This window comes from Oreochromis niloticus, linkage group LG18 (assembly GCF_001858045.2).
Source record: "Oreochromis niloticus isolate F11D_XX linkage group LG18, O_niloticus_UMD_NMBU, whole genome shotgun sequence".
Taxonomy (NCBI): Eukaryota; Metazoa; Chordata; class Actinopteri; order Cichliformes; family Cichlidae; genus Oreochromis; species Oreochromis niloticus.
In genome coordinates, this window is record NC_031982.2 from 25,032,932 (window position 1) to 25,048,093 (window position 15,162).

At 39.0% G+C, this 15,162-nt stretch overlaps 1 long non-coding RNA gene across 1 annotated transcript; it reads right to left on the reverse strand.

Annotated features, from left to right (window-relative positions):
• Nucleotides 1-2,286: 2,286 nt before the first annotated feature.
• On the reverse strand, nt 2,287-7,716 carry LOC102082551 (uncharacterized). The gene is made up of 4 exons (XR_003214769.1): nt 7,610-7,716; nt 7,188-7,298; nt 2,469-2,656; nt 2,287-2,384 (listed from the first exon to the last, which is right to left on the reverse strand). It is a non-coding gene; the product is annotated as an uncharacterized LOC102082551 (long non-coding RNA).
• Between the last annotated feature and the right edge of the window lie 7,446 nt (nt 7,717-15,162).

Below are 15,162 nucleotides of genomic sequence, written 5' to 3' on the forward strand. Positions count from 1 at the left end.
TCCTTAGGGGAGTCTTTCAGCATTCTTACATAAGTTCACATAAATATTTTATATTATGGGGGATTTATCAGGTTTATGTTTTAGCTTGTAGGCTTCTAGCAGAAGATGAGTGGAGTAAACAAAAATCTTCTAAAGACAGATGTTCCAAATCCACGTTAATCTCAAGGAAACTCAGCTCTCCTGCAGAAGGGGTGGTTTGTTTTACAGAGAACAATGCAGTTTAAACTGAAGGCTTTTGGGAAACAGTCGATATCTGCGAGGAAATGCACAAAACCAATGAAAGTGCCCAGCTTCAAACAGAATGGGATTGTAGAGCTTACCTTGCACTGTTGTGCTTGTAGGCTCTGGGAAGAGTGGGATCAGCAGGAGATGGATGAAGTAGAAGAAAGGCAGGGAGGGGAGGGGAGGAAGACAGGACCAAAGACATGCTGTGGAAGATGACAGAGATTAATATTAACTAATGATTAAATGGAGAGAGGTGTATAAACACACAGAGGGTGAAAAAAAGATGAGTGAAAAAGAAACATTCAGTGCATCATGGGAATCCCCCAGCAGCCTAACCTGATCCAGCCCTAACTATATGCTTGATCAAAAAGGGCAGTTTTAGAATAGAACAGGATAGCCCTTTATTGTCAGTGTACATGTACAATGGAATTATATGCTTTGTGCCAACAGCGCAGGAGTAAAAAAAAAAAAAAATATATATATATATATATATAAACCTAATCTTAAAAGTAGAGTGGGCTGGTTCCAGAGAAGAAGGGCCTGAAAGCTGCAAGCTCTGCTTCTTCTTTTAAATATCCTACGAACCACAAGTAAACCAGCAGTCTTAGCTGGAAGTGCTCTAACGCAGTGTGTGACAAAGTGGGTGAGAACACCATTTGTCCATATTCTTAGTTAACATACTTGTTTTGATTTAACCATATCTCATATGTATTCTGTAATAGGCAAACATGTACTATCCCGGGTTTGTTTATGTTTTCCACTTTTACAGACTATGTAATGTAACATCTTGGTTTAAATCAATTCTGACAAGTTTGTTAAGTTAACATGTTATTTATTTTACCTGTTAATTTGTTTAGTTTAAACTCACCTCACCTACCTGTGTTCCAGGATAAAAAAGGGAAAATGTAGCTTCACTTCCTGTATTTATAGTTTCCTGGTTAGTCTGAGGTCACAGCAAGAGACCAGGTGAAGAAGGGGGGGAATCTTTGTAATTGAATAAAGTTGATTTTAGAGTATGTTTAGAGTTTTTATTGCTAGGAGAGAGTAGCAGTATAGGATTGAGTAGGGAAATGTTTGTTTTACCTACGTAATGTAATAGTCCAGGGGTGAGATTGTTTGGTTAAGTGGACTATTTAAGAAGAAGGACGCAGATGTTTGAGGAGAAAGGAGCAGGTCAGTATAGCTGTGTGCATGTGACCTTAATTTCTGTTGATTTAAATTCAGTTATCTTTATTTCAACTGAGTTAACTATGGAGTTGAGTTTCTTATTTATTTTTGTAAATATTGTTTGGTCACAAAAATGGTGACTAAATCACTCGCTACACTGGACAGCATCTGTCTCCTGCCATTCTTTAGCCGCTTAGGTCAAGTCCTATCACACAGGGATACACGACTATGAGGTAGGATGAAAAGGTGGGACCTGATTATTGAAGATCTTGTATGTGATTAAAAAAGGATTTTAAATTTGATTCTGGATTTAACAGGGAGCCAATGAAGAGAAGTCAGTACGGGCAAATAATTCGCTCTCTTTCTAGTTTCTTTCATTAAAATGTTCCTGCTGGCTCACAGTAGTAAAACATCAAACATTGCTCTAACTAAACTTCAAACTCACAAACCTCATTATCTGTTCATCTGGCCCGCATCACTAAAACAGCCTGTGCTAAAATCATTCAATGAACTGGCTTTTGTTTTGAAGAACAGTAAAGACCTGATAGTCCTTGGATGTTAAAAGGGACAGCCTGCGGTTGTATCTGCCTGCATGCTGTAAAATACCTCACTAAGCATAGTTTTAGTGCAGTTTTCCTTTTTTGCAAGAACCTAAAAATATTTCAGGGATTGTAAAACAGATCATTTTTAGAATGAAATGCACAAAAAAAATCACTGAATGCAGCAGTGCAAGAGCCAGATGCCCTTAAAATACAGGAGCATGAAGTGTGTGCAATCTCTTTCAAAGAGTCTGATTTCAAATGAGCATCAAAATAAAGTTTCATTATCACAACCACAGAAGACGATGAATTCTGAGTTTTCTAAGGCAGGACCCAACACAGAACATGCAACTTTCTAATGTTTATTTTGTACAAGTGCACCAGTCTAATCAAAGGAATTTGCAAAAGAGAGATCCACAGATAAGTTTCAGTTCACTGAGCTGCGATGGGCTTCTGTTAAGGAGGAGAAATAGATTAGCTGATGTTGCCAGTGCAAAACTGGAGATTTGTGAGTTAATGTTATCTTAGGATTCTTACTTGGATTTCCTTACAAAGCAGGCAGCAAAGATGGTAACACCCCTGAATTTACTCACAAGAAAGCAAAATCACATTTCCCAGGAACAGACCAACTTGGTCCTTAAGTATTTGCAGGTAATGAACTGATGAGGAACACGTGGGTCCGCTGACAAACAGTCCAAGGCAGGACCTTGGACGTCCACCTATACCTGAGAGCAAAGGGAAGTTACTGTAATAGATGAAAGAGAGAGAAAAGTCAGAGAAAACGTCCTGACATTGTTGCAATTGCAATTTTGTTTCATGCATCTTTTACTAGAATGAAATGAGTCAAAGGAAAGAATTGGTATCAGTTTCCTTCAGTTCAATGTGGCAGTAAAATAAAGAAATTTAAAATAGTTTGTTAGTTTCAATTCATTTAGTGTTTCAACAGTAAATAATGGACAACTAGTGATAATTAATGGATTCATTTTGAAAAGTAGAACTTTTACAAAACTATGCAGCTGCTATATATATGTATATACTTCCAAAATCTATTAATTGATGTATTGATCTGTGATGTTCATACTGCTAGTCTTCCTGATCCTTTGCCTTTGCTCTATGACTCACCATCTGAAGAGGTTTAGACAGGGAATAAAATTAAACTGGTCTTGTTTTAATACAGTTACTGCAAAAGTGCCCATACATGGTTGAATCCAGCTTCTGCCTCTTCCAGTTAAAACTAACGTTACAGACACGCAACGTTTCCAATCCAGCCCTTCACAACCAACTAATTTCACAGTTTGAGCCCTCAAACATGATGAAACGTAGCAGAACACGACAAAGCAGTGCCACACAAAACAAAGCCTTGAGAAATCAGAGTGAAATGAAACTGTTCAGATATGCAAGCCTTCCCGTTTGTAAAACCACAAAATATTTGTAATTTAGAAACAATTAAAGTCAAAACAGTTAGTTTGACTGTAATGACACAAATGCACAGGGTGTAATTTTACAGTTTTCAGGTTTATTATTGATGGCGCTGATACTTGACCGATGCTCCTTCACTATGAATTACTGTGTCAATGCAATCTAGTATGGAGGCAATCATCTGGTGGCACTGCTGAGGTGTAACCGCCAGCAGCTCATTTCTATTTTGGAGTGTTTCTTATCTTTCTCTTGACAATAATCCAGGTTCCACGTCAAAGTTCTTGTGGAAAAATTTAGCATCTACATAAAGCTTGTCAGCAGATTGAAGCATGAAGTGCTCTAAAGTGTCCTGGGAGATGGCTGCACTGACTTCGGACTTGATAAAATACAATGGAGCAACCAGCACTAACACCAGCAGATGGCCTGGCACCCCAAAGTTTCACACTGGACTTCAGACACCTTGGATTCTGTGTCCCATTACTCTTTCAGACTCTAGGACCTCAATTTCCAAATAAAATGCAGAATTTGAACTGTTGAGCAACATTCGAGTTGTTTTTCTCCTTCATGCACTGATGCAAGCTTCAGTCCACTCCCTGTGAAGGTCTCCAAAGTTCTTGACTTTTCATTACAGTCCTCTCAAGGCAGCAGTCATTCCTGTTGCTCTTCCTACCACATTTTTCACCTCCAGTCTACAGTAATGTGCTTCAATTCAGCACTCTGCATTCAGCTTTTTCAGCAATGACCATTAGACTGTTTTACTTTACTTTAATAATGAATGAATGAATGAATGAAGCCTTTATTTGTCACTTGCACTTGCAATTAAACTACCCAATAATTTTAGATGTTTTATTTTACCTGTAAGCCATAACTATCAAAATTCAAAGTAAAAACATTATAGTTTTTGTGTAATAAGGCTACAATATGTTACGTTTGGACTTTCTTAATAACTGAGTAAACCTTTTCATGATATTTTTTTTACATGCACCTGTATGCCCACATGTCAAAAACAGTCAGTAAACACATAAACAGCAGCGTGCTTCATTGGCAAACTCAAGCTGTGTGCAGGTGTGTGTGTGTGTGTCTGTGTGTGAGTGGACTGTGTACACATGGGCCCAGCAGTTTTGTGCGAGTCAATAGATGTGCTGTCAGATGGCCAACTCGAAACACACACTATGTAACACCGGCAGAAAAAATCTTTTACTAGACCACGACAAAAGTGACCCTCAATATGGCACAGCATCGTGATATTGTGCATTTGATTACATACATTATATCTGTCATCCGTGATGCTGATTCTACACGTTGTTAGGTACACCTGTTCAATTGCTTTGTTAATGCAAATCAACCAATCACATTGCAGCGGGTCACTACGTTTAGACATGGAGACATGGTGAAGGCGATCTGCCCAAGTTTAAACTGAGGATCAGAATGAGGAAGAAAGGTGATTTAAGTGAACATGAATGTGGCGGTGTCGTTGTTGGTGTGAGACCTGTTACCATCCTGCCTTGTTTGTTGAGTCATTTGCTGGATTTTGGGTTTCCTACCACCTTACTGCAGTGTTGCAGGTATCAGGATACCTGGGTCGTTGACCCAGTGTTTTGTGTTTATAGATTTTATGAGTCTTGTTTATTCATTATTGTTTATTCTCTGTGTGACTTATGATTCCTACTTTAGTTTCTACCACTCTTGAGTTTATCTGTATTTGTAGTTTAGGTTGTCTTGTTTGCTATATGGTCCTCTTTTATGTCCTTGTTTCATCTCTGTGCCCTTTCCTCAGTGTCTCCCAGATTAGTCAGTTTTGTCTTCATGTTGTTTTGTCAGTCTGTCTCCCCAGTCATGTCCCTTGCTCTCTGTCTGTCTTTCTTCTGTTCTGCTGTCAAGTTTACATGTCCTTGTTTGGCTCTCAGTCTGCGTGCCACTTCCTGTTTCATTTTAACGGTCCCTTGTCTCATGTGCATTCTGTTCAGTTTGTTTCCCCTTTCTCATTATGTTTAATTTGTGCCTGCTGTGCTCCCGTGTGTTTCCAGTTTCCTTACCACCCCTCAGAGTATATATATTTTCTCAGTTGCCCCTTGTCCCAGTCTCCGCTCACCTTTTCTTATGTCTTCCAGGTTTCATGGTTATTTTGTATTTTCCCAGTTTAGGTTACTTGTTGGTTTCTCTTATTTTTGTACCTTTTTGTTCAGCCAAAATAAATGGCTCGCCTTTTGTAATTAAGTATCTGTTTCCCTGTGTCATCTGCGCTTGGGTCCTCACTCGCCGCACACGATATGCAGCCACAGATCCTGACAGCAAGTTTAGAAAATAAACCATGTTAATTTTGGCCCCAACCTTCTGTCCACTAGGTCTATTTATTGACTATACCACACAGATAAGAGCCTTTCTTTTCCTTCCTGCAGCTATCAGCTATAAGGAATGTGTGATGTCATCATTTGATAAACTTTTTTAAAAAGGTAATTGATGCTGATCCTGTCCATCCATCATGACCACAGTGTACCCACCTTATGACTGTTGGCTTCAGCAGGATAATACTTCATGGCACAAAATCAAATCATCTCAAACTGGTTTCTTGAACATGAAAATTAATTCACTGTTCTTTGATCTCTACAGTCAGATCTCAATCCAGTGGAGCATGACTCACATCATGGATGTGCAGCCAACAAATGTGCAGCAGCTGTGTGACACAATCATGTCAATATTAACCAAAATCTCTGAGAAATGTTTCCAGCACCTTGTTGAATCTGTGCAATTAAGGATTAACACAGCTCTGAAGACTCCAACCCTTTACTAGCAAGGTGTCCCTAATAAAGTGCCCACTGAATGCATGTTCCCTTCTTTCTACATTACATTTCTTCCATTTTGACAGTTACTCGTGTGTGCAGCTGTAGTGAACGCTCAAGAAAAGCTCAATGTGCAATGCACTGAACCTTGAAGCATTAAATTTTATCCTCTGAATCGTATTATTAATTCATACTATTAAAATGTCTTCCCACAAATTAATGGACAAAATGCATGGACTCACAACTGCTGTGAGAAATTAAAGGGGTCTGTGCTGTCAAATGATCCATTATGGTATTACTGAATGAGACCTATTGATTAAAAGCCTGCTCTTAGCAAAGCTGGAAAAGCAAGTTTCTGAAGTCAAAGAAATTGGTTATTCTTCAATAGCAAGGTCAGTTAATTGATCTCAGCTCAACAGAGCATGCACTTTAGTTACAGGAGACAAAGCTGAAGGCAAAGCGACCAACAAACAAGAAGCAACTGGAGCTGCATGCAGCATCAGATGATATCCACAGGTTCTAGAGGATTTTTATTTAGTATTTAAAATTGCCAAAAGTCCCCAAAATAAAAAGCTTCCTAATTTGACAGGATAAATAATCTGCATGAGAAAGAAGTAAATCAAGCACTAACTTCTAATAAGAGACCAACAGATTCTTCCTTCTCACAGAAAGACTTTTGTTAACAGAGTAACAAATTCAGTAAACAGACCAAAACACAGCTGACTGCAACACAGAGCAGTGAAACAGCTGAAGACGTGCAGCTCAAACAATTAATGTAAATGATAATGAATAACAGTCACACTGTCAGCAGCCGAACAGTTCAATAACAACACTGATGATTCATTAATAGCCACTGAGTATGAAAGCTAATTACCAATTCTGTGAAAGCTGCTATAGCACAGTTAATGAAAGCCATAAATGTTTAATTCAGAGTAAACTAAAGGGATTAGATTAAAAGGAAAATAGTAAACTCTAAGTTTGTTATTCTGTCTGTAATTACAAATAAATAAAAATAAGAAGTACATATCAGTTCATTTTCACCATCAGACGTTTGTACCTGAAACACAGACACCATGCCTTTGGTGTGACTCTGCAGTCACTGCTGCCGGCTGTGTTTCCTTCATTAACTCCAATAAACGCTGACAGGTGGAGGACAGTGCTGACGGCTCTTTTAATAAATATGAAAGCTGCTCTTAATGTCCTGAACAAATATACTGGAACTGCGCTATAATAGATGAGGCTTTGAATTAATGTCACAGTTTATTTATATCAGTGTAGAAAGGCGGGAAAACACAAACGAGAGTACGGTTATTATTTGAAATTACATTTAAAGTACAAGTACAGCACAGGATGGTATTAGTAATAATATCTATAATGATTTATACATATTATTAATTACCCACTCTTACTTTGCGCACTGTCAGTAACACAAAAGCCCAACAAAGATGTAAAAAAGTGGGTATTAGAGAGAAAACTCACCAGCAGCAGTAACCTGAAGACCAGCCCGCACACCACTTCAGAGGCCATGGCTCTGGGCAGGCCGTGTTGAATCCAGGTAAAAGAAGCCGAGAACTGTCTCTCTAAGGCAGGGGTCGGCAACCCTAGGCACGCGTGCCACCGTTGGCACGCGAAGGGTTAACTGATGGCACGCACGACCATAGCTGGACTGGCCATCGGGCATACCGGGCATTTGCTCGGTGGCCCGATGATTTTTTTTTATTGATTTTTTTTGGTGGTGGATTGGCCAGACGCTGGTCGGTGTGTAAAAATAACTCAGTTGTTTGGTGTTGGCCATGGCGTAGCTTCCACAGATTCAGTAAAATTAACAAGTGGTGGAGACCAGCAGGTGGATGAGGGAAGGGGAGGCAGGAGGAGAGACCAGAGGAAGCCGCCGGTCGGAGCGTCAGGTGAACTAAACTTCAGGTAAGAAGTTATGACCTGCAGTCTATCTGGGTCAGATATAAACCAAGTTTAGGTGGAGTTTATTTTCGTTGTGCTGACTTTTTACAGTCAGTTACAACAACTCGTACTGCGTACTAGCTAGCATGACGGAATTTATATACTGCTGGGCGGGTGCTATGATTTTATTGATAGTGAACTTTATTTTATTCATAAGGTTAGTTAGTAGAGTTGCCAACCGTTCCGTACAAACGGAATCGTCCCAATGATCAGCTGATCAGCTTTTCTCTCTTGTTTGTTTATTGCTCACTTTGCGCCAGAAAGAGGAAACCACCGGATGTCGCACTAAACAACAGCAGCACGTTTAAGCTTGGTCAGCTGTTGTTAGAATTTATTTAATATTAATTTCTAGTATCAGCTGATGTTTGCTGGAGCCACAGCTGTAAAGCTGCTGGTCATGATATCGGTTTGTATATCTGGTGAGAGGGAAACATGAAGATGAAACCAGGAGATGTCCTTACTGAATCATCAGAGCTGAACAGGTGATGGAGAAACAGGTTTACCTTTTAGGTGACATGAATGGGTTGAAGGGAAGTTATGATCTGTTTCTGAGAGACAAATAACACCAGGATCCTTTTCTACGTAGCTGACAGCTGGTAACTGTGCAGGGGCGGATCTAGCAAAGTTTTGCCAGGGGGGCAGGTAGGGCATTAACAGGGAAAGGGGGGCACAAAGAAATACTTTCTTATTCTCATTTAAAATGTCTGGCTGTTATTAAATAATTATCTGAAGCTTACAACCAAAGTTTTTATCTGACGTAAAATGAATAGAAATCATACATTTACCAACAAGACAGTGTACATCACTGTCACAACAGCATTTGTTTTCATTCAAAGGCTTTATGGCTTTAATATCTGGGGTGCCGGTCTTTAGTCAAAATGCATCCATAGACTCGAGACACAATGCATTTTTGGGACTTTCAGGTGTATGGACCAATGTTTTATTTCCTGATCAAACCAGAAATCTTTAATGAGCAGCTAGATTTCTCTCGCATTAACTGGCTGAGTTAATGCCAGTTAATGCGACATCGAAGCAGCTGGAATCCACAGCTGTGCGTGTTCATGGAGCTTGCATTTTCACTTGCTGGACATCACTACCTGACAAGTTTAACTGTCTTCAGAACATTGCAGAGGCCTTATTGACAGTATTTGGCTCTACATATCTGTGTGAGCAGATTTTCTCTCACATGAGTGTCCTCAGGTAGCCATCTGAATGTTGGACACTCGGAGACCTGTGTCTCTGAGTGGGAGACCAGAGATCACATTAACATGTGTGTCTCTGTATTAACAAACATATCATATTGGCCCAGTTTATTTTTCTTATCACTGTTGTGAGGAGACCATAAATAGCATTTGTATTTTCTGTTGTACAGTTCATTTACTGTTATGGAGTTCTTGTTATGAATAAAAAGTGTCTTTTTTTTGTTTCAAAATAGCTGATAACTATTCGCTGATAGCTGCCAACATTTGCAAATATAATTCTATAAAGTGGTTCTATATAATGTGTAACTGTTCATATAGAGCGTTATTAAATTTATTGCTAATGCAATCATATGGCACACTGACTTCTGAGGAAATTTTAAATGGCACTCGCCATCAGAAAGGTTGCCTACCCCTGCTCTAAGGGTTCTCTTGCATCCCAAACTCCTGCGCTCTGTCAAATCCCAGCTGGCTGCTCCAGACGGCCACATCGGCTCTCCCCTGGTGACACCTGGACTCCGGTTGTCTGTGAAGGTTCTCAGTCATCCAGGTCATCGTAGTCAAAGGAGCTTGCAAAGAAAAGCATCTGGACTTCTTTAAGTTGCTTGAAGAGTTTCACCTCTCATCCGAGAAGCTTCTTCAGTTCTAAGGTCAAATGGTGGAGAGTCCCAGATTTAAACCCAGTGGGAGTATCCCCCCAAAGAGAGGATCATCAGGGGGTCCTTTTGTCCCTCTTTGGGGGGATACTCCCACTGGGTTTAAATCTGGGACTCTCCACCATTTGACCTTAGAACTGAAGAAGCTTCTCGGATGAGAGGTGAAACGTCTTCAAGCAACTTAAAGAAGTCCAGACGCTTTTCTTTGCAAGCTCCTTTGACTGGACTCCGGTTATTCCACGGTGGGACACTGCGCATTCACCAAGGTTCGCCGCACCAGCTCCATCGCCAGAAAACAGTATCACCATGGCAGTTTAGTGGCTCAGATGCTGTAAAGTCATGTTGACGCTGCACAAGCTGAACAGCGGACTCAGGTGCGCAAACAGCTGCGCTGGCACGGCGCGTAAAAAAGCCGGACAAAGGAGACAACAAGTCTTCAAGTCCAATTAAACCCACTTTCAGTGCTAAACGAGGAACTATAACTAGGTTGTTACACAGTCTCATTAAAGTTCGTTTTTTAATTTTTCGTTAAAAGCAAGCAGGGGGTTGAGGCCATAAGTCCCTTTATTAATTTGGTTACATTTGACTGACTGATCGCCAACAGGAGGCTACGGGACAAGCCTAGGATTGACTTCGGATTCAGCCAATCAGAAGTGCGACACTGGTTGCTGAGCCAGCCTCCTGCGATAATTGGAAGCAAAACGTCGGGCGTGCAATATAAACAGCCTTTAATCTGGTTTAATCTTATAATTGTATAATTGCATAGTTTGCTATTTAATCACCATCATCAAATTTCTAAACACCAAACAAGCAGGACCCCCACGACGAAGATTTTATGAATTTCAAGAGGAGACTTTTCCTTATGACCTGATCCCTTCTGGTACAGCTGTATTGGAGAGAAACAGCGACGCCTATCGGTACAGCATAACCACTCCAGTCTAATCCAGTTTACCACAAAAACAGGCCTGGGCTGTTTCTGCTTGAAGGCAGGAAAATTAATTTTACCAAAATGTTTTCAGTTCTTGGGCAAATTCTAAACAATGTAAGAAAACATCTTCTCTAGTAACATGTAATTTAATTGTTGAGCGGGTAAACAAACATGATTTAAAGCTCAGTTCAGAGCCTCATGATGCTTTTTTAAATTTCCAAATATTCAAACAAAAATGCCACTGATGATTCATTCAAGTTAAGGAAAGTTTTTTCATGGTTCAGAGGTTGCTCAGTAGAGGATGATTTAGAAGTGTACTGGTCAATGTGCATGAAATAGACTGTTACAACGGGTCAGAATTACCCAATCAAAATATAATAAATGTTACCTTTTTAAAGGAGGAAAACACATGTAGTCTTTTTTATATTTTTACACTGGTGAACTGGTCAACTTAAATTTTGATATATAAAACTTACTTTTATATTTTTTTTAATTTCTTTTGTCGTTTGTGGAAACACTTGTTTATTTTCAGGGAAACAGTCAGCTTAACTTTCCCAAAATTCACCATTTGCCAGCATCTCCAAAGGTCAGGAATGAACTTTTCATATCTAATTTCTTAAATATGTGCAGAAACTGAAATGTTGAAAGTCAGACTTATCTCAGTGAGTCAATGTGGGAGGCTGCACAGATGGATAAACTGTTGTTCATCAAGAAAAATGCTTTGACATTTAACATTTCTGTTTGTGTGCAGAATAAAAAACAGTGTTAATTCGTTCGCAGATTTTGTAATATTTTAACTAATTAACACATTTGGCTGGTTTCCAATATTTAAGGTCAGTCTTCATCTATACCATGCAGACACAACAGTGGTAAAAATTTAACAAAGAAAATAGAACAGTTTAGAGGAAAAGGTGTGCTAAAAGAGATGAAAACCAGTCTTCTAAGACACCAGAGGTATTGGTTATTTATTTATTTATTTGACAATAATTGTAGTTGTATGTGACTTTATAGTGAACAGATGCCATTATGACAGCATTATTTTTCACAGATTATAAATGATTTTTTATGAAAAGATTACATCTTGCAAGCAGATCTGTACAAATTAGTGTTGTCGCTAAGAATCACAATTTTTGCACAGATAAAGTAACAGTCAGCAGGAATGACATAGAAGAAACAAAATTATACTTTACCAGGAGTCTGTTGGCCATGTGTCTGTGCTGTCAAATCACTTGGTGAACCATCCTGTAGATGTGGACGCTGTCGTCATGGAGGACTCCTATCCAGGCTGAAATGTTTTATCGGCTCCCCAAATGTTGTCATCGTGTTTGGAAAACATGTTCATCTGATTTAATGTATTTTTAATGGAGATACCTGCATTCATCATGATTCTCCATTCATTTATTCAGTTTTAAGTGAGTCATAAAATCTCCATGGATGGCAAAATGTCATTAAGAAAGCTGCCTGGAGCTTCTCCAGCACTCTGAGCATGGTGTGCTGAAAGCTGGTGTTGACTCATTTGCTTGAACATAATTTTAAAATAAAAGTGAGAATTTTGCACCAACATGCTGAGAAATTTCTGAGACTCTGATCTTTGATGTTAGAGCTATTTGTTAGCATGCAACCACAGACAAATTTTGTGTAATTATTTTTCTACTGAAACACAAATGAATCTTCTCGCTTCCAAAATGCTATAGCTGTGGAACAAATATATTCAAAATACAAATTAGAAATAGTTTGATAGACCTGAATACTGTGAAAAGTACTAATTTGTTGTAATTTGTTGTAAATGTTTCAGTTCATTGACATTTGCAGGCATTCCTTTATGCACAGCTCTCTTAAGATCCTGCCACAGTATTTCAGTTGGGTTGAGGTCTGGACTTTAACTGGAACATTGATACCCTGTCTTGTTGCATACCCAGTTTCAGTCAAGCTTTAGCTGTCAGACAGATGGTCTCGTGTTTCACTCTAAGTGAACTCAGTGACTGCAAGGTGCAAAACAAGCTCAAATCACCACCTCACTACTGTTGTGTTTGACAGTTGGTATGAGGTTCTTGTGTTGATATGCTGCTTGTTTTTTTGTTTTTTTTGCAAAACACTGTGCTGTGCCAAACATCTCTACGTTGGAGATTAAAGACAAAAAAAAAATTAAATCTTAAATTGTAATGCTATGAACTTCAATATTTAACATGCTAAATGAAGCTTGTGGAATCTGAAGACTAGCTCTAAGGTTTTTTGCAGTTTCTCTCAGCACTGCATAGACTGGCTTGTGCTGTGCTCAGACTGCATGTTAAACATTAACATGCAGTCTGAGCACATGTTCACTCAAACTGCAGGAGTGGGGCTAGGAGTGTCCCAGATGAATTTGCTGGGACATCCACTGCCAGGAAGATTGGCAGCTGTCTTGGATGTTTTTCACATAATCTTTCTCACTGCAGAATGATGGATTGTTCATAAATGGCCTTTTAACCTTCCCCAGATTGATGGGCAGCTACAGTTGCTTCTCTAAGATCATTGCTGATGTCCTTTCTTTTAGGTATTGTGTCAACACATGGCCGAATGCTCCAACTCAGCTAAGTGCCAAAACACCTACTTTTTAGAGGTATTCATAATTACTGATGGTAAGTTAATCAAGAAGGCAGGTTCTGCTACTTACTCTTTAATGCCTTTAGAAGTTTTTCATTTGTCTGCTTCTGTATTTTCCCTCAGTTGTTCTTAAATTAATATTAACATGGCGTAATATGTCATTGTGCTGTTCTTTGCATTAGGTTGTATTTAAATAATTTTAGAACCTGCTATTTTTTTTTTTAGGTTCTGATATATAAACCTTACACTCGAATAAGTTTGCTTTTTACTATGACTTTAAATTTAATGCCACTACTAACAAGACAAATGTTTAATGCTGCTGTTCCCCCTGAAGTGCATCATGCAGGAGAAGCGCAAGGTATGATGGGAGTCATTTCTGAACCAAGTGACCCTCCACCTGGAAAAGGCAGAGCATTTAAAAAAAGTAGATTTTCTGCTTATGATGTGATGAATCATCGTTGGCCTGATAAACAAAATAAATTCAGTTTATGAAAATAAGAAAAACAAACAGTTGAGCACTGCTGAGGGAAAAGCTGCTCCCTGCCAACCTCTGCCCAGAAGCTTCACTTTTCACTGGAGATCCAGACCGGCTGGAAGAGTGACCCACGATGCCCCTAAGCTGCAGCCAACAACAATCAATAACCAACCTCAAAACATGTCAGCGAGCCCTTGATTTGTTTCTGCCGTTTGAAGTCCGGACCTGCTGATCTAATCCCTCAGATGGATGTGAATCTTAAGTAACATTTGTCTTTGATCCATTATTTACCGGATTCTTGAGAGGGACTTATTGATAAACTCTTGGTTAAAATGGACTCAACAGTTTTACGCTGTGACGCTCCAGGTCAAGTTGTTCTTGAGTCACTCGCCTCAATTTTTAGGTCAAGATTGTTCTGTTGCCTTACACAGGAGCCCTGAGCTTTTGAGACCTCTAAATAGGCACCATTTAGCTTAAAGGCAGTGAAAGTGAGATAATTTTCTTCAGCTACACTAAAAATGAAACACTTCCAGCCCTTCTAATAATTCTACAAAGCTGCACTTTAACACACTGATGCTTTGAATATAATGCTTAGCAGCTGTAATGTTTATCATATTCACCATCTTAGTTTTGTATGTAGTTTGCAGTCTATACAGTAAAACTTATAATGATGAATGTTAGTCTTATGTTAAAATGTTGTTATGGTAATTATAACTTAGCTTAAGAGAGACATTAACATCAGCAGGATTTCATCCATCCAGTAGTTTCAAGTAACTTGACACTAAATCATTTGTGTTACAAAGTAAAATTAACGGGACTAGTTCATCCTCTGGGAACCACAAACTGCTGTTTAAAGGTTTTATGGCAGTCTTATGCATCTATGCATAGGACTATGGCAGTTTTATGCACCCAATAGTTTTAAAGTTGTCTAACTCAAAATTGCAATTCAACGTCAGATGAGGGAAGAGGGCAAATCTTCTTCATCTGATGTTTTGCTACTAGAATTTTTTACCCCAGTGTATTAATGTTTTGCCAATTACAGAATGTTGCTGTGGTTTTCAAACCAAAGGCCCCGATTGATGGAGCATCAATGAATGTCTGAATGTAAAAAATGACAAAATTGCATTGTATAGGGGTTCATTTTAAGGGGAAAGCTTTGGGATACATAAACATAAAGCCAGAAGTATGTGAAAACACTATATAATCACTAGAGTCATTTATTTCAAGACAGT